Source organism: Oscarella lobularis, chromosome 7 (assembly GCF_947507565.1).
Source record: "Oscarella lobularis chromosome 7, ooOscLobu1.1, whole genome shotgun sequence".
In the NCBI taxonomy this organism is placed as follows: domain Eukaryota; kingdom Metazoa; phylum Porifera; class Homoscleromorpha; order Homosclerophorida; family Oscarellidae; genus Oscarella; species Oscarella lobularis.
This window is the reverse complement of record NC_089181.1, coordinates 8,438-32,443: the sequence shown is the minus strand read 5'-3', so window position 1 is coordinate 32,443 and position 24,006 is coordinate 8,438. Positions and strand designations below refer to the sequence as shown.

The 24,006-nt window shown below is 41.3% G+C and overlaps 4 long non-coding RNA genes across 7 annotated transcripts; 3 read left to right on the top strand and 1 right to left on the bottom strand.

Moving 5' to 3' along the window:
• Positions 1–353: 353 nt before the first annotated feature.
• On the top strand, positions 354–1,650 carry LOC136188920 (uncharacterized). Its single transcript, XR_010670330.1, has 4 exons — positions 354–1,193; positions 1,244–1,340; positions 1,397–1,504; positions 1,571–1,650. It is a non-coding gene; the product is annotated as an uncharacterized lncRNA (long non-coding RNA).
• Positions 1,651–5,813: 4,163 nt separating this feature from the next.
• LOC136188918 (uncharacterized) lies at positions 5,814–7,905 on the top strand. Of its 3 annotated transcripts, XR_010670325.1 has the most exons (4): positions 5,814–6,790; positions 6,852–7,073; positions 7,123–7,234; positions 7,368–7,905. It is a non-coding gene; the product is annotated as an uncharacterized lncRNA (long non-coding RNA). The 3 variants fall into 3 exon arrangements; XR_010670326.1 differs by having other exon boundaries at positions 5,816–7,073; positions 7,387–7,905; XR_010670324.1 differs by having other exon boundaries at positions 5,816–7,073.
• On the bottom strand, positions 7,842–9,919 carry LOC136188919 (uncharacterized). 2 transcript variants are annotated; one of them, XR_010670328.1, is made up of 9 exons: positions 9,845–9,919; positions 9,388–9,463; positions 9,206–9,327; positions 9,050–9,152; positions 8,888–9,000; positions 8,716–8,828; positions 8,422–8,656; positions 8,143–8,216; positions 7,842–8,087 (listed from the first exon to the last, which is right to left on the bottom strand). It is a non-coding gene; the product is annotated as an uncharacterized lncRNA (long non-coding RNA). The 2 variants fall into 2 exon arrangements; XR_010670329.1 differs by having other exon boundaries at positions 9,388–9,452.
• An 8,374-nt stretch (positions 9,920–18,293) lies between these two features.
• Positions 18,294–18,656, top strand: LOC136188924 (uncharacterized). The gene is made up of 3 exons (XR_010670334.1): positions 18,294–18,404; positions 18,455–18,551; positions 18,607–18,656. It is a non-coding gene; the product is annotated as an uncharacterized lncRNA (long non-coding RNA).
• Positions 18,657–24,006: the final 5,350 nt, after the last annotated feature.

Genomic DNA, 24,006 nt, shown 5'->3' with positions numbered 1-24,006 from the left:
TCCTGGCACAATTTGTCCTGGGACAATTTGTCCTGGGACAATTTGTCCTGTGGACAATTTGTCCTGGGACAATTTTTCCTGGGTCAATTTGTCCTGGGACAATTTGTCCTGGGACAATTTGTCCTGGGGACAATTTTTCCTGGAACAATTTGTCCGTGGACAGTTTGTCCTGGGGACAAATTACACTCGTCCAATCTTCGCGAAACCGCTCTGTACGTGTTGCCGTGCCATTCTATAGGCGTAGCAGTTTGAAACCCCGATTTGTAATAGTTTATTTATGACATCACGTTGTTAAACCCGTGAGGTCACGTGCTTATGTTAGCGCGCGCGTCCCCTTTTGAAGAAACACTGTTTCTGGCTCGTTTTCTACGATGCGAAGGTCCGAGCGACGTCAAAATGTAAGTAGTAGATAGTTACGAAGCAGTTTTAGAGCGTTCGTCGCCCGCGGAGCGCGCGTACGAACGCGTCGCGTCGCCAAGTTGTGGCGCGAGCTTCGAATGGCTTCGAAACGAAGGATTCGAGACGGTTTAGAACGTTTTGCGAAGCGAAGCGTCGCTTTTGGCGTCGTTTTTGCCGAATTAATTTGTCCATAAAAGGGGGCGTGTTCCCTTTCTTTCGCACGTGCTCTACGGCAAACGGCGACTCGGATGCCGTCGAGTGGCGGCAATTTGTAAACTGCACCATATGCCCTCTCGATCGAAGTGCCGCTTATCGTCGTACGACGCGGCGTCGCGGAGTGGCGGCACGGTTAAGGTGGTGTCGTTTACTGTGTACGCGCGTAGGCGTATTGTTGGTTTCGCTTAATTTTATGTCAAAAATTGGCGAAAATTGGTAAACGTGGTACCAGGTTTTATTTGTCAGACCACGACGAATCGAATGGCACCGGTGCCTTCTCCTTTGCCTTTTGCCTTTTCCTTTTTCCTTTTGCCTTCTCCCTTTGCCTTTTGCTTTCTCCTTTGCCTTTTGCCTTCTCCCTTTGCCTTTTGCCTTTTCCCTTTGCCTTTTGCCTTCTCCCTTTGCCTTTTGCCTTTTCCCTTTGCCTTTTGCCTTCTCCCTTTGCCTTTTGCCTTCTCCCTTTTTGTAAACAGGGGGTTTCTGGAGGATGTCAGATAAGTGCCGTGCAATTGTTTATGAGTTGTGTGGCTTTGTTAATGTGTATAGGGGCAATGTTAGGGCAGAGTCAATACTGATAGGTATATAATGGTTCCTAATTGTGTTACATATTTCTAATTAGTTTTCTTAGGGGCATAGGGATGGGAGGAACAATGACAAGGAGATGGGGCCTGAGGGAGAAGAGAAACAAGCAGGCAGGGAAGAGAAGGAATATCAAGGGATCGATGGTATGTGATGTAGGTAGAGTTTTAGTTATTGGGGGGTCTCTAATTCGTTTCTTTAGATGTGTAAGAGCGTAAGAAAGATGGATATAAGCAAGGGACGCGAGTGAGAGGGGAGGGAAAGGAAGGAAAAACAATCAGAAGGAACGATGGCTATGGATGGAGCAAAGGTATGTGATGTAGGTAGAGTTTTAGTTATTGAGGGGTCTCTAATTTGTTTCTTTATATATGTAAAGAAGAAGGATATAAGCAAGGGACGCGTGTGGGAAGGGGAGGAAAGAAAGGGAAGGTAATCAGAAGGAAGGATGACTCTCGAGGGGGCAAAGGTATGTGATGTGGGTAGAGTTGTCCTGGGGACAATTGTCCCCAGGACAAATTGTCCTGGGACAATTTGTCCAGGGACAATTTGTCCTGGGAGAATTTCTCCTGGGGAGAATTTGTCCTGGGACAAATTGTCCTGGCACAAATTGTCCTTGCACAATTTGTCCCCAGGACAAATTGTCCTGGCACAATTTGTCCTGGGGACAATTTGTCCTGGGACTATTTGTCCTGGGAGAATTTGTCCTAGGACAATTTGTCCTGGGAAAATTTGTCTTGGGGACAATTTATCCTGGGGACAATTTGTCCTTGGACAATTTGTCCTGGGACAATTTGTCCTGGGGACAATTTGTCCTCGGACAATTTTTCCTGGGTCAATTTGTCCTCACAGGAGAGACCCGTTGGCTAGCCCCTGTAATTTCGCTGTAATTTATTACAGGAGAGACCCGTTGGGTAGCCCCTGTAATTTCGCTGTAGTTTATCACAGGAGAGACCCCTTCTCTAACCCCCTGTAATTTCACTGTAATCTATTACAGGAGAGACCCGTTTGCTAACCCCCTGTAATTTCGCTGTAATTTTTGGGAGAATTTGTTCTGGGACAATTTGTCCTGGGGACAATTTCTCCTGGGACAATTTGTCCTGGGACAATTTGTCCTGGGACAATTTGTCGTGGGACAATTTGTTCTGAGACAATTTGTCCCAGGACAATTTGTCCTGGGACATTTTGTCCCCAGGACAAATTGTCCTGCGACAATTTGTCTTGGGGACAATTTTTTCTGGGACAATTTGTCCTGGGGTCAATTTGTCCTGGGACAATTTGTCCTGGGACAATTTGTCCTGGGTACAATTTGTCCTGGGGACAATTTGTCCTGGGACAATTGGTCCTGGGGACAATTTGTCCTGGGACAATTTGTGCTGGGACAATTTGTCCCCTGGACAATTTGTCCTCGGACAATTTGTCCCCTGGACAAATTGTCCTGGGACAATCTTTTATCCTCGGACAATTTATCCTGGGGCAATTTGTGCTGGGGACAATTTGTCCTGGGACAATTTGTCCCCAGGATAATTTGTCCTGGGGACAATTTGTTCTGGGACAATTTGTCCTGGGGACAATTTCTCCTGGGACAATTTGTCCTGGGACAATTTGTCCTTGGACAATTTGTCCTGAACAATTTTTCCTGGGGACAATTTGTCCTGGGGACAATTTTTCCTGGGGACAATTTGTCCCGGGACAATTTGTCCTTGGTACAATTTGTCCTGGGACAATTTGTCCTGGGACAATTTTACCTGGGGACAATTTGTCTTGGGGAGAATTTATTCGTAATTAATGCGGCATTTATTCGGAATTAATGCGGCATTTATTCGGAATTAATTCTGTATTTATTCTCAACAAGTAAAAGTTCTACCTTCACTAGGAGTGTATGTTGTACCTTCACAGCGTGTGAAAGTTCTACCTTCACAACGAGTGAAGGTTCTACCTTCATTAGGAGAGATCATTCATTAGTAGTGAATGTTCTAATTTCATTAGTAGTACAAGTTTTACCTTCATTAGGAGTGAAGGTTCTACCTTCACAAAGAGTGATGATTCTACCTTCACTTCGAGGGAAGGTTCTGCCTTCACTAGGAGTGAAAGTTCTACCTTCACTATGAGTGAAGGTTATACCTTCACAACAAGGGAAGGTTTTACCTTCTATATTAGTGAAGGTTCTATCTACACTACGAGTAAAGGCTCTACCTCCACAACGAGTAAAGGTTCTACCTTTACTACTAGTGAAGGTTCTACATTCACAACGAGTAAAAGTTCTACCTTCAGGGTTCTGCCCACATGGGTCGGCATGGGTCGGCCCCGACCCTTACTCGCCTATCGCCGACCCATACTACTATAACGTTATGACAGCCCGTAGCTTGCAATAATTACATCCGGGTACATCGTCCAAAACAACAGTCCAAGACAATTTTTAAAATGGTCCAAGACAATTTTAAAAATTGTCCCAAGAAAAATTAGATGGTAGGTAGATTGTAGATTTGTAGATTGTAGATTTGTAGATTCGTAGATTGTAGATTCGTAGATCGTAGATTCATAGATCGTAGATTTGTAGATTTGTAGATTGTAGATTCGTAGATCGTAGATTCGTAGATCGTAGATTTGTAGATTGTAGATTAGTAGATTTGTAGATTCGTAGATTTGTAGTTTTGTACATTGTAGATTTGTAGATTCGTAGATTTGTAGATTTGTAGATAGTAGATTCGTAGATTGTAGATTTGTAGATTCGTAGATTTGTAGATTTGTAGATAGTAGATTCGTAGATCGTAGATTCGTAGATCGTAGATTCGTAGATCGTAGATTTGTAGTAGATTTGTAGATTTGTAGATTTGTAGATTTGTAGATTTGTAGATTTGTAGATTCGTAGATTTGTAGCTTCGATTTGTAGATTTTAGATCGTAGATTTGTAGATCGTAGATTCGTAGATTTGTAGATTATAGATTGTAGATTTTTAGATTTGTAGATTGTAGATCGTAAAGTCGTAGATTGTAGATTTGTAGATTGTAGATTCGTAGATCGTAGATTTGTAGTAGATTTGTAGCTTCGATTTGTAGAATTGTAGATTTGTAGATTTGTAGATTTGTAGATTCGTAGATTTGTAGCTTCGATTTGTAGATTATAGATCGTAGATTTGTAGATCGTAGATTCGTAGATTTGTAGATTATAGATTGTAGATTTTTAGATTTGTAGATTGTAGATCGTAAATTCGTAGATTTTAGATTTGTAGATTGTAGATTCGTAGATCGTAGATTTGTAGTAGATTTGTAGCTTCGATTTGTAGATTTGTAGATTTGTAGATTTGTAGATTCGTAGCTTCGATTTTGTAGATTTGTAGCTTCGATTTGTAGATTGTAGATTTGTAGATCGTAGATTTGTAGATCGTAGATTCGTAGATTTGTAGATTACAGATTGTAGATCGTAGATTTTTAGATTGTAGATCGTAGATTGTAGATTTGTAGATTTGTAGATTTGTAGATCGTTAGATTTGTAGATTGTAAATCGTAGATTCGTAGATCGTAGATTTTTAGATTTGTAGATTGTAGATTCGTAGATCGTAGATCGTAGATTTGTAGATCGTAGATTTGTAGATTGTAGATTTGTAGATCGTTAGATTTGTAGATTGTAAATATAGATCGTAGATTTGTACAGTTGTAGATCGTAGATTCGTAGATCGTAGATTTGTAGTAGATTTGTAGCTTCGATTTGTAGATTTGTAGATTTGTAGATTTGTAGATTCGTAGATTTGTAGATTCGTAGCTTCGATTTTGTAGATTTGTAGCTTCGATTTGTAGATTGTAGATTTGTAGATCGTAGATTTGTAGATCGTAGATTCGTAGATTTGTAGATTATAGATTGTAGATCGTAGATTTGTAGATTGTAGATCGTAGATTGTAGATTTGTAGATTTGTAGATTTGTAGATCGTTAGATTTGTAGATTGTAGATCGTAGATTTGTAGATTGTAGATTTGTAGATCGTTAGATTCGTAGATTGTAGATTCGTAGATCGTAGATTCGTAGATCGTAGATTAGAAGATTGTAGATTTGTAGATCGTTAGATTTGTAGATTGTAAATATAGATCGTAGATTTGTAGATTTGTAGATCGTAGATTCGTAGATCGTAGATTCGTAGATCTCAAGACATTTCTAAAGATTGTCCCCAGACAATTCTAAAAATTGTCCCAAGAAAAGTCTAAAATTGTCTCAGGACAATTTTAAAAATTGTTCCAAGACAATCCTTTAAAATTGTCTTGGGACAATTTTTAAAATTGTCTTGAGACAATTTAAAAAATTTAAAAATCGCCAAAACAGTTTTAAAAATGGTCCAAGACAATTTTAAAAATCGTTTTAAGAAATTTTTTAAATTGCCTAGGACCATTTTAAAATTGTCTTTGACGATTTTTAAAATAGTCTCGAACTTTTTTTAAAATTGCGTATTTTATCTATCCTTCCATACCTTCTTCCCACACTAAAAATATTCTCGGCAGAACCCTGTACCTTCATTAGGAGTGAAGGTTCTACCTTCATTATGAGTAAAGGATCTTTTCAAAATTGTCCTTGGGACAATTTGTCCTTGGGACAATTTGTTCTGGGACAATTATAAAATTGTCCTAGGACAATTTTCGAGAACACGAACGACGCGCCGTTCCAGTCGTCATAACAGGCGCAACGGACACGTGGAAAGCGAGAACCGCGTGGACAGATACTGGGGTGAAGGTTTAGAAGGTAGGGATCGGGTTAGGTACAAAGCGAACCGAGTTAGAGCGAACAGACTGTGTAGAGCTGCCGTCGAGTGGAATTCGGGCTCGTTTAACGCTTAACGTGTACCGTTTTGCCTCGAACCCCCTCGCAAACCCCTGCTACACTATTATCGATTGTAAATAGTTTGAAATCTTGGTTTTCAATACTTTTTTTGACGTCACTTATATAATCCACCATAGTCACGTGCGTGCGTTAGCGCGCTTGACTCGTTTGTTACGAATGAATGGAAAATGGCTCAAAACGACAGATTCGAAGCTTGAGCGAAGTCAAAAGAGTGAAAGAGGTGAGTCTTGAGTAGTTTAGAACCCGTTCGACCGTTCGCAATGGCGCGAAACGATCGAAATCGAGGCGTCTGGTCGCCAAGGTGCGACGCGCCCTGCGAAATGCGCTGGAATCGTTTCGTTTTGACGCGGAATCATGTTTTCGCAACGTTACGAAGCGTTTAGCTGAATTCCGTGGCGTATTTCGTGTCGTTTGCGACGATTTCGATGTGCGAAAGGGGGCGTGGCCCTTAACTTTCGCGCTCGCTCCACGACAAACGGCGTATCGTATGCCGTCGGCGAATCGAAAATCGAAAACTAGATGATATAGGGTTTCGATCGATGGTACGTTCGTCGCCGTACGTGGCGTCGTTGAGGAACGACGGCGTCGCAAAGGTGGGGTGATTTCGACGCACGCGAGAAGGCGTGTTTGTTTATTTGACACGTTTTTATGTCGAAAATTCGCGAATTTCGACATGGCTTTGAACCAATCTTATAGAGTCGTCGTTGGCGATTCGATTGGTCGCGGTCCGGTCGTCGTGCGACGTTTCGTGGCGAAATGGCACGATTTTTAAGTCGTTTGATCGCGAACGAGAAAATTCGAAATTGTTTTTCGATTTTCTCCGTCCCCTAAAGGAATTCGTTCGCGATTTTTCCTGGAGAGGATTTCTATTGGGTGGTACGCAAGGGACGAAAGGGTTTGGTGGCCGTCGGTCAAATTTTTGAGTGAAATTTCTACTCGTAAACTTTTTGGCTTTTTGTACATCTTTGCGACGTTGGCAAAGTGCCTTCCCTTTGTCGGATAGAGCCGAGATTTTTTATCTGGTCTCTCTGACCCCGGAGTTGTTGATAGCCAAAGTATCGTTGCCATAGCAACCGAAAAATAAAATTGTTTTTTATTTTTTAGGTGTATCTTCCCTTGTTTCAAGCGGGCCCTTGGGGCCGCGAAAACGCGACAGAATATCCTTCGGGCGTGTAGCTATGTCAAAGACCATCCGGATCCCTATGCAGATGTTGAGGTAAGAAGTTACATCACTTCAGTTGAGAAACGTCTTCCATAAGGACTAGGCTTAGAGTAATAACTATAGAGGTATCCCAAGTTTACTCATAGTCCCTTGAGTAATTTTCTATTTCTAATAAAATTACTCATAGACCTTATATTTCATGCTAGCAATTCCTCTGTGGCCAAGAGCGACAAATAGGTCTTTAGTTGTTCCGGACGTTTATCTACTCGAGACTTTGGCCGACGCCAGGTACTTTTCTTTGTTTTCCCCTTTGTCAATTGGTTTGCCGTGTAGTTGTTCCTCCAATCCGACGAGGCAGACGCAGCCATCCCTCTGTGGCCAAGAGCGATAAATAGGCCATACCTCTGCAGAGGCTATAGAGTTGCCTCCCCGCGTAAGGCAGAGCACTGGCGGGTAAATCAGTGACGCCCCTTGGAATTGCACCTGTGAGTGGACTGACATCCCAGCTGCCACTTTCACAGTCCAAGGCTCGGAGCCAGGAGGTTAAACGGGCTCACCCTCCGCGGGGGAGTATGGAGTGACCCCACGAGTCCTTTGACTCACAGCAGGTGCCCACCTGGCCTTGCCTCCCATGTGGGGCGAGGGGGTGGATGGAGGAGAGGGGAAACTCTGTTTAATTTTTGTATCTACATCCGGGACTTTATTCAAATAAAATTTGACATGACTCATCCTACTTTTCGACTCCTTGTGCGACCCTAGCTGTTCTCGCGTCTAACTACTGCGAGCACGTGCGACGCGAGCGCGCGTGATTGTATTATGCGCCTAGTGCTAATCAAAAAATTATTACGTAATGCAAAGTAAGACACATAAAGTCATTTTTCATTTTGCTAATTCTTTTCTTTGTCACCTGTTGCCATATGAATGAAAACATATATTCAATTTTGATGGTGGCGCTGACGTACCTTTTAAAATCCCAGCTCCTTGCCTTCTATCAATCAATATCTCTTAGACATACCAATGACATAGAGATAAGAGCCTAAAACGAACAATTAGAAATAATAATGCAATGATCCCAACAGTAATTAATTAACAGAAAACGAATATTCCCTGGACGACAAAGAAGTACAATAGGAAGGCTGATGACACCTTTCAAAACATGCCAATCTCCAGGTATATAAAATACGGCTATAACGGGAAGCGAGTTCCGTTCGTCCTACTCCCTACTCCCACCCCTGATCCACCCTGATCCTAACCCTGAGGTCCCCTATCCCTTGTCCGTCTCCTGCATCGTCGTCCCATCCCATTCATCATTGAGTGTTCCTAAATAAAGGAAGTAAAGGAAATGAAGTGTGATAAACAAATGTAAGTCATAGCCTTCTTCCACTTGTACTTCCCTTATCCGAGTTGATCCCTTCCTTTCCCTGTGCGTGGCCCTTGTTCTTCTCCTGCATCGTCGTTCCATCCCATTGAGTGTTCCTAAATAAAAGAAATAGAAGAAATGAAGTGTGATAAAGAAATGCAAAATAATTCCGTACCTGTTGATAGTCTTCCTCCACGTGCCCTTCCTTTGTCCTTGTCGATTCCTTTCCTTCCCTGTGCGTGTCCCTTATCTTTCTCATGCATCGTCCTTCCATCCCATTGAGTGTTCCTAAATAAAAGAAATAGAAGAAGTGAAGTGTGATAAACAAATGTAAAACAATTCCGTACCTGTTGGTAGTCTTCTTCCACGTGCCCTTCCTTTGTCCTTGTCGATTCCTTTCCTTCCCTGTGCGTGTCCCTTGTCCGTCTCTCACATCCTCGTCCTATCCCATTGTGAGTTCCTAAACAAAAAAATGAAGTGTGATAAACAAATGTAAAATAATTCCGTACCTGTTGATAATCTTCCTCCACTTGCCCTTCCTTTGTCCCTGTCGATCTTTTTCCTCCCTGTGCGTGTCTTCTGTCCTCTGTTCTTCCTTCCAAGTGAGTTCCCCTAGATAAAAACGAGAGTACAGAATAATCGAAAAACTAAAAAGAAACCGATACCTTATGCTAATCGCCGCTCGACTTCTTCCTATATAATACACAAAAACTCAAAAGCTCCCATTAACGCATAAAACTACGAGGCACTTATCTGATTGAACCCCTTGAATGAGCCCCACGAGTTTCTAGAATAACACTGTCACAATGCGAACGAAAGGAATAAATAATTCTGTCGAGGGTATTACCTTTGAAAAATTCCAATGAACGATAAAACGTCCCAAACCTCCTCGTTCAAAGAAAATGCTTTCCCCTAAAAAAGTACTAAAAAATAAAAAAATAAAAAATAAGTACACGTCCACCTATGGAACTAAGAAAACCTCCCCAAGAAACAGAAAACGACTACTTCGGATAGACACAAACGGAACAAAGACACAGGACCCCGTTTTAAACCCAGCCGCGCAGTATAAAACGCTCGCGACTGCGAAAATCGTGGAAAAACGCGCTTCTCCCCCTTCGGGCACCCAGTTTCCTACGCGCAACGTTAACGGACCCCCGAACACGCTCCAAACCTCACCGTGAGAAGTTTAAACTCTCAAAATCGCGAAGGGAACGAAGGAAAGTAGTAGTAAAATCCGTCGAAGGCGAATAGGGCCCCAGAACCGGAACGTGCGGTGCGAAATGACACGCGAATGCATAACTTACCCTTCGCGACAGCCGAATCCGTCCTCCTTCGTCCCCTTTGTCTCATATGGAGTCGTTTCAAACAAATGACTGAAGTCACAACCCCGTATACACGCAACCCCCCGGACAACAACCGCCAGAAATTTCTAATCGAATCAATCCCAGCTGTCAAACACCAGGTTAAATAAGCACGTGACTATACTTTCCTATCTTGCACAGACAATTAGGACGTCAATCGCACGCTTCAAAACGCCTTCTAGTATTTCGTCTCACGCAATCGCAGACAACAGCCGACATCATTCGTGCAGATAGCGGAGCAGCAGCCACGCGGATTCCTCGCTCGCTTCTCGCTCGATCGGAAGGCGAACGGACGCTGCCTGTCGCCACGCACGCAGCCTGTCGTCACGCCTGCAGGTTTGTGCTTCGTCTGGTGTTTTTTAGAGGCGTGCGAGGGCTTTTCTTCGCCACGTGCGTCGCTCAGTGCGTCGTTCGCGACGTTCGCTGCTCCGCGCGCGTCTCTTAGCAGCGTCTACGTCTCGTACTATCGTTTATCGAGAGGGGTCCCCTTTTAGGCTCTTTGCAATCATTGAATCGGAGAAGCTGAAGATGCGATGATGCTCGGGAAGTGTGCGTGGCGAGTTTAGGTAAGCCTCGACAGTAAGGCGATTTTTCGTTTGTGTTCGCAGCTTGACCCCGCCTCCGAGCGAGCGGGGGGAGGAGACTCGTCAGTAAGTCACGTGGATTGTGACGGTCATTTAATTATTGCATCTATCTTAACTGTTGCCCGTTTTTAGGTACATGTCTGTCAATGTCAAGACAGATTTTTGTTTGACAGTGGACCTCCCACTCAGATCACCTTCCACCTGTCATTATTTCATTTAGCAGCCTTCACTCCATTTATTGCACTTCATTCTTCTACCTTTTCCATTTACACTTCATTTTCGCCATTTACACTTCATTTTCTCCATTGACACTTCATTTTCGTCATTTACACGTCATTTTCGTCATTTACACGTCATTTTCGTCATCTCCACGTCATCATCTATCATCTTTATTTTAGAGGCAGTTAGGGTAGAGGAATTAGAGGAATAAATAAATAAATAATAATATGTACTATATAAGTATTTAATCAATCAAATTTTTGACGTCATTTTTCTACTTCATTTTTCCTTTGGCAGGACGTCACCGACGCGGAGGAAGAGTGCTACGCCCCGTCAAAGTCGTCGCAGGACTGGTAAGTGGAGGATGGGGACGAAGACACGAGGTATCTGTATATAACGCCCACATTTTCCCCCATGCTTGCTCTTTTTTGAGTTTTAGATGCAGACGTGGGGATGAAGACGACGGATGAAGACGACGGATGTGGACGAAGCCGTCAACACTAGAGGTATCTGTATGGACCGTTTGTTTTTTCCCTTGCTGGCTTCTTTTGAGATTTAGGTTGGATGCAAGATGCCGCCGAAGGACGACGACAGCGCCTCAAGACGACTGCAGCCTAAGATCGCGTTTTTCTACGTAGCAAATGTTATTATTTTTTTTTCATCTCTTGCCAGACGCGAAGACGACGCAGCCGCCGAAGGACGACGCCAGCCCCTCAAGACGACTGCAGCCTAAGATCGCGTTTTTCTACGTAGCAAATGTTATTATTTTTTTTCATCTCTTGGCAGACGCGAAGACGACGCAGCCGCCGAAGGACGACGCCAGCGCCTCAAGACGACTGCAGCCTAAGATCGCGTTTTTCTACGTAGCAAATGTTATTATTTTTTTCATCTCTTGGCAGACGCGAAGACGACGCAGCCGCCTCATCGTCATCGGGCCAAGAAAGAAGGTAATACATAACTAATTATTTAAACTTATATAAATAATAAATAATTAAATTACTAGTCAGGTAGGTAGCTAGGTAGTTAGGTAGCTAGGTTCCCCCATCATCAATTCATCATCATCCTCATCATCATCATCATCATCATCATCATCATCATCATCATCATCATCATCATCATCATCATCATCATCACCTCCAGCACCAATAGCACCTCCATCACCACTAAGCACCTCCACCACCAGCACCATCATCACCAGTCCACCAAATAAATTTTTATTTCAGTATTTCCGTAAGTGAATCAAGCTTTTTAATATTACAGTTGTCCGGGTTATTGACTGCTTGTACAGTCACGTGCTTATCATAAATAAAGTAACCTTCAGACAGACCCCTTCAGCTCCTTCAGATATGATTTTGCTTTACGGTTAATGAAATGAAAAATTGTCGCGGCCTGGTTCCTAATGGGGCCTCATTTTTGTCTATAAAATAATAGTACATTTGACGCTAGAAATCAGTCGAACAAGATTTTATTTGATGCAGAAAAACGTTTCCAACGCTTCCTTTGCCTTTTAAATGAACAAAATTTTAAGGACCGGTTCCTAATAATGTGGCCTCGTTTTCATCTAAAAAATATTCGCTAATTTCACGCTAGGAATCAGACAAACAATCTCTTACATCGCTCGACTGATTCTCGGCGTAAAACAAGAGAAACAATCTTAGATGAAAATGGGGCCCCCATTAGGAACCTCGCCGCGGAAATTTGGCTCTTTAAAAGTCTAAGGAAGCGTTGAAAACGTTTTTCTGCTGGAGATAAGACATCGTGCGGATGATTCCCAGCATAAAATAAGCGAAAATGTTTTAGATAAAAGTGGGGCCCCATTAGGAACACGGCCGCGCAAATTTCGCTCTTTTAAAGGCTAAGGAAGCGTTGAAAACATTTTTCTGCATCAGATAAAACATCACTTGATTGATTCCCAGCGTAAAATAAGAAAAACAATTTCAGAAAAAATTGGGGCCCCATTAGGAACCGGGCCGCGAAAATTTGGCTCTTTCAAAGTCTAAGAAAGCGTTGAAAACGTTTTTCTGCTTGAGATAAGACATCGTTCGGATGATTCCCAGCATAAAATAAGCGAAAATGTTTTAGATAAAAATGGGGCCCCATTAATAAAAATGGGGCCCCATTAGAATCCGGGCCGCGAAAATTTCGCTCTTTTAAAGGCTAAGGAAGCGTTGAAAACATTTATCTGCATCAGATAAAACATCGCTTGATTGATTCCCAGCGTAAAATAAGAAAAACAATTTCAGAAGAAATTGGGGGCCCCATTAGGAACCGGGCCGCGAAAATTTTACTCTTATAAAAGCTAAGAAAGCGTTGAAAACGTTTTTCTGCAACAGATAAGACATCGTTCGGCTGATTTCCAGCATAAAATAAGCGAAAATGTTTTACATAAAAATTGGGCCCCATTAGGAACCGGGCCGCGAAAATTTTACTCTTATGAAGGCTTAGGAAGCGTTGAAAACATTTTTTTCCTTAGATAACACACCGCTCGACTTATTCCAATCGTAAAACAAGCGAAAAAGTTTGATTTGAAAAGTGAGGCCCCATTAGGATATTAATAAAATAGCTATTCTGTTTCACTAACAGTTATAATTCTCTTAGTATTGGATCATTCGCGCAAAAACGATCGCAAAAGTTTTGATGCGCAAAAACGTTCGCAAAAAGTTTTGATGCGCGAGTAGTTTTCATGCGCAAAAACGATCGCAATAGTTTTGATACGCAAAACGATCGCAATAGTTTTGATACGCAAAACGATCGCAATAGTTTTCATGCGCAAAAACGATCGCAATAGTTTTGATACGCAAAACGATCGCAATAGTTTTGATGCGCAAAAACGATCGCCATAGTTTTGATGCGCAGAAACGATCGCAAAGGTTTTGATGCGCAAAAACGATCGCAATACTTTTGATGCGCTAAAACGATCGCAAGCGTTTTGATGCGCAGAAACGGTCGTCAAGGTTTTGATGCACAAAAACAATCGACAAAGTTACCATGCGCAAAAGATGAAAAAGAGGCAACATTACGAAAGGGCCGCGAAAATTTCCATTTTCTAAAGGCTCAGGCAGGGTTGAAAACATTTTTATGCATCAGATAAGGCATAGTTCGACTGAATCCACAGGGCCTCAAGTAAGTGCACAGGCTTTCATTTGAATGCACAGGCTTTCATTTGAATGCACAGGGCCTCAAGTAAGTGCACAGGCTCTCAAATAAATGCACAGGCTTTCATTTGAATAAACAGGCTTTCATTTGAATGCACAGGCTTTCATTTGAATGCAGAGGCTTACATTTGAATGCACAAGCTTTCATTTGAATGCAAAGGCTTTCATTTGAATGCACAGGCTTTTATTTGAATGCAGAGGCTTACATTTGATTGCACAGGCTTTCTTGATTGCACAGGCTTTCATTTGAATACACAAGCTTTCATTTGAATGCACTGGCTTTCTATTGAATGCACAGGCTTTCATTTGAATGCACACGCTCTCAATTGAATGCACAAGCTTTCATTTGAATGCACAAGCTTTCATTTGAATGCACATGCTTTCATTTCAATCCACACGCTCTCAATTGAATGCACAACCTTTCATTTGAATGCACAAGCTTTCATTTGAATGCACATGCTTTCATTTCAATGCACACACTCTCAATTGAATGCACAGGCTTTCATTTGAATGCACAGGCTTTCATTTGAATGCACACGCTCTCAATTGAATGCACATGCTTTCATTTGAATACACAGGCTTTCATTTGAATGCACTTGCTTTCATTTGAATGCACAGGCTTACATTTGAATGCACAGGCTTTCATTTGAATGCACAGGCTTTCATTTGAATGCACATGCTTTCATTTCAATGCACACACTCTCAATTGAATGCACAGGCTTTCATTTGAATGCACAGGCTTTCATTTGAATGCACAGGCTTTCATTTGAATGCACAGGCTTTCATTTGAATGCAGAGGCTTACATTTGAATGCACAAGCTTTCATTTGAATGCAAAGGCTTTCATTTGAATGCACAGGCTTTTATTTGAATGCAGAGGCTTACATTTGATTGCACAGGCTTTCTTGATTGCACAGGCTTTCATTTGAATACACAAGCTTTCATTTGAATGCACTGGCTTTCTATTGAATGCACAGGCTTTCATTTGAATGCACACGCTCTCAATTGAATGCACAAGCTTTCATTTGAATGCACAAGCTTTCATTTGAATGCACATGCTTTCATTTCAATGCACACGCTCTCAATTGAATGCACAACCTTTCATTTGAATGCACAAGCTTTCATTTGAATGCACATGCTTTCATTTCAATGCACACACTCTCAATTGAATGCACAGGCTTTCATTTGAATGCACATGCTTTCATTTGAATGCACAGGCTTTCATTTGAATGCACAGGCTTTCATTTGAATGCACATGCTTTCATTTCAATGCACACACTCTCAATTGAATGCACAGGCTTTCATTTGAATGCACAGGCTTTCATTTGAATGCACACGCTCTCAATTGAATGCACATGCTTTCATTTGAATACACAGGCTTTCATTTGAATGCACTTGCTTTCATTTGAATGCACAGGCTTACATTTGAATGCACAGGCTTTCATTTGAATGCACATGCTTTCATTTGATTGCACAGGCTTTCATTTGAATGCACAGGCTTTCATTTGAATGCACACGCTCTCAATTGAATGCACAGGCTTTCATTTGAATGCAAACGATCTCAATTGAATGCACAGGCTTTCAATTGAATGCACAGGCTTTCATTTGAATGCACAGGCTTTCATTTGAATGCACAGGCTTTCATTTGAATGAACAGGCGTTCATTTGAATGCACAGGCTTATATGAATGCACATGTTTTCATTTAAATCTAAATTGCCTCAAGTAATAGCACAGGCTCTCAAATAAATTTGTCCTGGGACAATTTGTCCTGGGACAATTTGTCCTCGGACAATTTGTCCTGGGGACAAATTGTCCTGGGGACAATTTGTCCTGAGGACAATTTGTCCTGGGAACAATTTGTCCTGGGACAATTTGTCCTGGGACAATTTGTCCTGGGACAATTTGTCCTGGGAACAATTTGTCATGGGACAATTTCTCCTGGGACAAGTTGTCCTAGGGACAATTTGTCCTGGGAACGATTTGTCCTGGGACAATTTGTCCTGGGGACAATTTGTCCTGGGACAATTTGTCCTGGGACAATTTGTCCTGGGAACAATTTGTCATGGGACAATTTCTCCTGGGATAAGTTGTCCCCAGGACATTAATTCTACATTAATTCAGTATAAATTCTGAATTAATTCAGAATAAATTCTGAATTAATTCAGAATAAATCCTGCATTAAGTCAGAATAAATTCTGTGTTTATTCAGAGAATGTGAGATTTTTTCGCGATGTTTTAGCGCGCGTTACACTCGAAAAGCCCTGTAGCGAGCGAGTTTGAGGTTCTTGATCGACTTCTTGTCGTGTTCCGTCACGTTCTGAACGGTTATTGCTAAGTTTTTCGTCGTCATGGCGTTTCGGGGTGTACGAGCGATCTTTTAGAACGATCGCCGACGTATCGTCGACTCACGACGGAGCGCCTGTGGTTTTCTTCACCTTATATACGATCATGGATGCTTCATGGCAGCATAGCTCTCGTAAAGAATATAGAATGTTGAAAAGAAAGCTAAAGCACCTTGTCTACGTAAGTTCACGATCTTTTATTCTGCATTAATTAATTCAGAATTAATTCTGTATTTATTCAGAATTAATTCTGCATTAATTCAGAATAAATTCTGCATTAATTCAGAATAAATTCCGCATTTTTTCTGCATTAATTCAGAATTAATTCTGCATTTATTCAGAATAAATTCTGAATTAATTCTGCATTAATTCAGAATTAATTCTGCATTTATTCAGAATTAATTTTGCATTAATTCAGAATAAATTCTGCATTAATTCAGAATAAATTCTGCTTTAATTCAGAATAACTTCTGCATTTATTCAGAATAAATACTGCATTAATTCAGAATAAATTCAGAATAAATTCTGAATTCATTCAAAATAAATTCTGCATTAATTCAGAATAAATTTCGCATTTATTCTGCATTAATTCAGAATTAATTCTGCATTTATTCAGAATAAGTTCTGCAATAATTCAGAATAAATTCTGCATTAATTCAGAATTAATTCTGAATTAATGCAGAATTTATTCTGAATTAATGCAGAATTTATTCTGAATTAATGCAGAATTTATTCTGAATTAATGCAGAATTTATTCTGAATTAATGCTGAATTTATTCTGAATTAATTCAGAATAAATTCTTCATTAATTTTTCATTAATTCTACATTTATTCAGTATAAATTCTGAATTAATTGAGAATAAATTCTGAATTAATTCAGAATAAATTCTGAATTAATTCTGCATTAATTCAGAATTAATTCTGCATTTATTCTGAATTAATTTTGCATTAATTCAGAATAAATTCTGCATTTATTCAGAATAAATACTGCATTAATTCAGAATAAATTTTGCAATAATTCAAAATAAATTCCGCATTTTTTCTGCATTAATTCAGAATTAATTCTGCATTTATTCAGAATTAAATCTGCATTTATTCAGAATTTGTCCTGGGGACAATTTGTCCCCAGGACAAATTGTCTTGGGACAAATTGTCCTGGGACAATTTGTCCTGGGACAATTTGTCTTGGGGAGAATTTGTCCTGGGGACATTTTGTCCTGGGACAATTTGTCCTGGGACAATTTGTCCTAGGACAATTTGTCCTGGGGACAATTTGTCCTTCTCGTATGCCTTTTGCCTTCTCCCTTTGCCTTTTGCTTTCTCCCTTTGCCTTTTGCCTTCTCCCTTTTCCTTTTGCCTTCTCCCTTTGCCTTTTGCCTTCTCCCTTTGACTTTTGCCTTCTCCCTTTGCCTTTTGCCTTCTCCCTTTTGCCTTTTGCCTTCTCCCTTTTGCCTTTTGCCTTCTCCCTTTTGCCTTTTGCCTTCTCCCTTTTGCCTTTTGCCTTCTCCCTTTTGCCTTTTGCCTTCTCCCTTTGCCTTTTGCCTTCTCCTTTGCCTTTTGCCTTCTCCTTTGCCTTTTGCCTTTTCCCTTTGCCTTTTGCCTTCTCCCTTTGCCTTTTGCTTTCTCCCTTTTGCCTTTTGCCTTCTCCTTTGCCTTTTGCCTTCTCCTTTGCCTTTTGCCTTTTCCCTTTGCCTTTTGCCTTCTCCCTTTGCCTTTTGCTTTCTCCTTTGCCTTTTGCCTTCTCCCTTTGCCTTTTGCCTTCTCCCTTTGCCTTTTGTTTTCTCCCTTTGCCTTTTGCCTTTTCCCTTGGCCTTTTGCCTTCTCCCTTTGCCTTTTGTTTTCTCCCTTTGCCTTTTGCCTTTTCCCTTTGCCTTTTGCCTTCTCCCTTTGCCTTTTGCCTTCTCCCTTTGCCTTTTGCCTTCTCCCTTTGCCTTTTGCCTTCTCCCTTTGCCTTTTGCCTTCTCCCTTTGCCTTTTGCCTTCTCCCTTTGCCTTTTGCCTTCTCCCTTTGCCTTTTGCCTTTTTCTTTGCCTTTTGCCTTCTCCCTTTGCCTTTTGCCTTCTCCCTTTGCCTTTTGCCTTCTCCCTTTTTGTAAACAGGGTGTTCCTGGAGGATGTCAGATAAGTGCCGTGCAATTGTTTATGAGTTGTGCGGCTTTGTTAATGTGTATAGGGGCAATGTTAGGGCAGAGTCAATACTGATAGGTATATAATGGTTCCTAATTGTGTTACATATTTCTAATTAGTTTTCTTAGGGGCATAGGGATGGGAGGAACAATGACAAGGAGATGGGACGCGAGGGAGAAGAGGAACAAGCAGGCAGGGAGGAGAAGGAATATCAAGGGATCGATGGTATGTGATGTAGGTAGAGTTTTAGTTATTGAGGGGTCTCTAATTCGTTTTATAGATGTGTAAGAGCGTAAGGAAGAATGATACGAGCAACGGATGCGAGTGGGATGAGGAGGATTGGAAGGGAAGGCAATCAGAAGGGAGGATGACTATCGAGGGGGCAAATGTATGTGATGTAGGTAGAGTTGTCTTGGGGACAATTGTCCTGGGACATTTGGTCCTGGGACAATTTGTCCAGGGACAATTTGTCCTGGGACAATATGTCCTGGGACAATTTTTCCTGGGAAAATTTGTCCTTACAAGAGAGACCCGTTGGCTAGCCCCCTGTAATTTCGCTGTAATTTATTACAGGAGAGACCCGTTGGCTAACCCCCTGTAATTTCGCTGTATTTTATTACAAGAGAGACCCGTTGGCTAACCCCCTGTAATTTCGCTGTAATTTATTCCATGAGAGACCCGTTGGCTAGCCCCTGTAATTTCGCTGTAGTTTATTACAGGAGAGACCCGTTAGCTAGCCCCCTGCTAGCCCCCTGTAATTTCGCTGTAATTTATTACAGGAGAGACCCGTTTGCTAACCCCCTCTAAATTCGCTGTAATTTATTACAGGAGAGACCCGTTTACTAACGCCCTGTAAATTCGCTTTAATTTATTACAGGAGAGACCCGTTGGCTAGCCCCTGTAATTTCGCTGTAGTTTATTACAGGAGAGACTCGTTGGCTAGCCTCTTTAATTTGGCTGTAATTTATTACAGGAGATACCCGTTTGCTAACCCCCTGTAATTTCGCTGTAATTTATTACAGGAGAGACCCGTTGGCTAACCCCCTGTAAGTTCGCTGTAATTTATTACATGAGAGACCCGTTGGCTAGCCTCTTTAATTTGGCTGTAATTTATTACAGGAGAGACCCATTGGCTAGCCCCTATAAATTCGCTGTAATTTATTACAGGAGATACCCGTTAGCTAGCCTCTGTAATTTCGCTGTAATTTATTACAGGAGAGACCCGTTGGCTAACCCCCTGTAATTTCGCTGTAGTTTATTACAGGAGAGACCCGTTGGCTAGCCCCCTGTAAATTCGCTCTAATTTATTAAATGAAAGACCCGTTGGCTAGCCTCCTGTAACTTCGCTGTAATTTATTACAGGAGAGGCCCGTTTACTAACCCCCTGTAATTTCGCTGTAGTTTATTACAGGAGAGACCCGTTTGCTAACCCCCTGTAATTTCGCTGTAATTTATTACAGGAGAGACCCGTTGGCTAGCCCCTGTAATTTGGCTGTAATTTATTACAGGAGAGACCCGTTGGCTAACCCCCTGTTAATTCGCTGTAATTTATTACAGGAGAGACCCGTTTGCTAGCCTCCTGTAATTTCGCTGTAGTTTATTACAGGAGAGACCCGTTTGCTAACCCCCTGTAATTTCGCTGTAGTTTATTACAGGAGAGACCCTTTGGCTAGCCCCTGTAATTTCGCTGTAATTTATTACAGGAGAGACCCTTTGGCTAGCCCCTGTAGTTTCGCTCTAATTTATTACAGGAGAGACCCTTTGGCTAACCCCATTAATTTCGATGTAATTTATTACAGGAGAGACCCGTTGGGCCCTCAACTTTATCTTCAATGCCTTAGAATCAAAGTTTAGGCCTTCAACTTTATCTTCAGGCCCTTAGAATCAAAGTCTAGGCCCTTAACTTTATCTTCAGGCCCTTAGAAAGAAGTTTAGGCCCTCAACTTTATCTTCAGGCTCTTAGAATCAAAGTTTAGGCCATCAAGTTTATCTTCATGTCCTTAGAATCGGAGTTTAGGCCCTCAACTTTATCTTCAGGTCCTTAGAATCAAAGTTTAGGCCCTCAACTTTATCTTCAGGCCCTTAGAATTAAAGTTTAGAAGTTCAACTTTATCATCAGGGCCTTAGAATCAAAGTTTAGTCACTCAACTTTATCTTCAGGTCCTTAGAATCAAAGTTTAGTCTCTCAACTTTATCTTCAGGTCCTTAGAATCAGAGTTTTGGCCCTGAACTTTAACTTCAGACCCTTAGAATCAGAGTTTTGGCTCTGAACTTTAACTTCAGACCCTTAGAATCAAAGTTTGGGCCTTCAAATTTTTCTTCAGGGCCTTAGAATGAAAGTTTAGGCTTTCAACTTTATCTTCAGGGCCTTAGAATCAAAGTCTAGGCCCTCACCTTTATCTTAAGGGCCTTAGAATCAGAGTTTAGGCCCTCAACTTTATCTTCAGGTAACTAGAATCAAAGTTTAGTCTCTCAACTTTCTCTTCAGGGCCTTAGAATCAAAGTTTAGGCCTTCAACTTTCTCTTCAAGCCCTTAGAATCAAAGTTTAGGCCTTCAACTTTATCTACAGGGACTTAGAATCAAAGTTTAGGCCCTCAACTTTATCTTCAGGCTCTTAGAATCAAAGTTTAGGCCCTCAACTTTATCTTCAGGTCCTTAGAATCAGAGTTTTGGCCATGACCTTTATCTTCAGGCCCTTAGAATCAATGTTTGGGCCTTCAACTTTATCTTCAGTGCCTTAGAATCGGAGTTTAGGCCCTCAACTTTATCTTAAGGTCCTTAGAATCAAAGTTTTGGCTCTGAACTTTAACTTCAGACCCTTAGAATCAAAGTTTGGGCCTTCAAATTTCTCTTCAGGGCCTTAGAATCAAAGTTTACGCTTTCAACTTTATCTTCAGGGCCTTAGAATCAAAGTCTAGGCCCTCAACTTTATCTTCAGGGCCTTAGAATCAGAGTTTAGGCCCTCAACTTTATCTCCAGGTTCTTAGAATCAAAATTTCGGCCCTCAACTTCATCTTCAGGTCCCTAGAATCAAAGTTTAGTCTCTCAACTTTCTCTTCAGGGCCTTAGAATCAAAGTTTAGGCCTTCAACTTTATCTTCAGGCCCTGAGAATCAAAGTTTGGGCGTTCAACTTTATCTTCAGGGACTTAGAATCAAAGTTTAAGCCCTCAACTTTATCTTCAGTTCCTTAGAATCAAAGTTTAGTCTCTCAACTTTATCTTCAGGTCCTTAGAATCAACGTTTAGGCCCTCAACTTTATCTTCAGGCTCTTAGAATCAAAGTTTAGGCCGTCAACTTTATCTTCAGGTTCTTACAATCAGAGTTTTTGCTCTGTGCTTTAACTTCAGACCCTTAGAATCAAAGTTTGGGCCTTCAAATTTCTCTTCAGCGCCTTAGAATCAAAGTTTTGCCCTTCAACTTTATCTTCAGGGCCTTAGAATCAAAGTCTAGGCCCTCAAGTTTAACTTCAGGGCCTTAGAATCAGAGTTTAGGCCCTCAACTTTATCTTCAGGCCCTTAGAATCAAAGTCTAGGCCCTCAACTTTATCTTCAGGTCCTTAGAATCAAAGTCTAGGCCCTCAACTTTATCTTCAGGTCCTTGGAATCAGAGTTTTGGCCCTGAACTTTAACTTCAGGGCCTTAGAATCAGAGTTTAGGCCTTCAAATTTATCTTCAGGCCCTTAGAATCAAAGTCTAGGCCCTCAACTTTATCTTCTGGCCCTTAGAATGAAAGTTTGGCCCTCAACTTTATCTTCAGGTCCTTAGAATCAAAGTTTAGGCCCTCAACTTTATCTTCAGGCTCTTGGAATCAAAGTTTAGGCCCTCAACTTTATCTTCAGGTCCTTAGAATCAGAGTTTTGGCCATGACCTTTATCTTCAGGCCCTTAGAATCAATGTTTGGGCCTTCAAATTTCTCTTCAGGGCCTTAGAATCAAAGTTTAGGCCTTCAACTTTATCTTCAGGGCCTTAGAATCAAAGTGTAGGCCCTCAACTTTATCTTCAGGGCCTTAGAATCAGAGTGTAGGCCCTCAACTTTATCTTCAGGTCCTTAGAATCAAAATTTAGGCCCTCAACTTCATCTTCAGGTCCCTAGAATCAAAGTTTAGGCCCTCAACTTCATGTTCAGGTCCCTAGAATCAAAGTTTAGGCCCTCTACTTTATCTTCAGGTCCTTAGAATCAAAGTTTAGGCCCTCAACTTTATCTTCAGGCCTTTAGAATCAAAGTTTAGGCGTTCAACTTTATCTTCAGGGCCTTAGAATCAAAGTTTAGGCCCTCAACTTTATCTTCAGGTCCTTAGAATCAAAGTTTAGTCTCTCAACTTTATCTTCAGGCCCTTAGAATAAAAGTTTAGGCCCTCAACTTTATCTTCAGGCTCTTAGAATCAAAGTTTAGGTCATCAACTTTATCTTCAGGTCCTTAGAATCAGAGTTTTGGCCTTCAACTTTATATTCAGGGCCTTAGAATCAGAGTTTAGGCCCTCTACTTTATCTTCAGGTCCTTAGAATCAAAGTTTAGTCTCTCAACTTTATCTTCAGGTCCTTAGAATCAAAGTTTATTCTCTCAACTTTATCTTCAGGTCCTTATAATCGGAGTTTAGGCCCTCAACTTTATCTTCAGGCCCTTCGAATCAAAGTTTATGCCCTCAACTTTATCTTCAGGTCCTTAGAATCAGAGTTTAGGCCCTCAACTTTATCTTCAGGCCCTTAGAATCAAAGTTGATTTCCTCAACTTCATCTTCAGGTCCTTAGAATCAAAGTCTAGGCCCTCAACTTTATCTTCAGGCTCTTAGAATCAAAGTTTAGGCCCTCCTCTTTATCCTCAGGTCCGTAGAATCAGAGTTTTGGTCATGACCTTTATCTTCAAGCCCTTAGAATCAATGTTTTGGCTTTCAACTTTATCTTCAGGGTCTTAGAATTAGAGTTTAGGCCCTCAACTTTATCTTTAGCTCCTTAGAATCAAAGTTTAGGACCTCAACTTTATCTTCAGGCCCTTAGAATCAAAGTTTAGGTCCTCAACTTTATCTTCAGGTCCTTAGAATCAAAGTTTAGGCCCTCAACTTTATCTTCAGGTCCTTTGAATGAAAGTTTAGGCTCTCAACTTTATCTTCAGGGCCTTAGCTAGCCCGTGTAAGTTCGCTGTAATTTATTACAGGAGAGACCCGTTGGCTAAACCCGTGTAATTTCGCTGTAATTTATTATTAGGATAGACCCGTTGTCTAGCCCCTGTAATTTCGCTGTAATTTATTCCAGGAGAGACCCGTTGGCTAGCCCCCTGTAATTTGGCTGTAATTTATTCCAGGAGAGACCCGTTGACTAACCCCCTGTATTTTCGCTGTAGTTTATTACAGGAGAGACCCATTGGCTAGCCCCTATAAATTCGCTGTAATTTATTACAGGAGATACCCGTTAGCTAGCCTCTGTAATTTCGCTGTAATTTATTACAGGAGAGACCCGTTGGCTAACCCCCTGTAATTTCGCTGTAGTTTATTACAGGAGAGACCCGTTGGCTAGCCACCTGTAAATTCGCTGTAATTTATTACAGGAGATACCCGTTTGCTAACCCCCTGTAATTTCGCTGTAATTTATTACAGAAGAGACCCGTTGACTAGCCCCTGTAAATTCGCTTTAATTTATTACATGAGAGACCCGTTGGCTAGCCCCCTGTAAATTCGCTGTGAT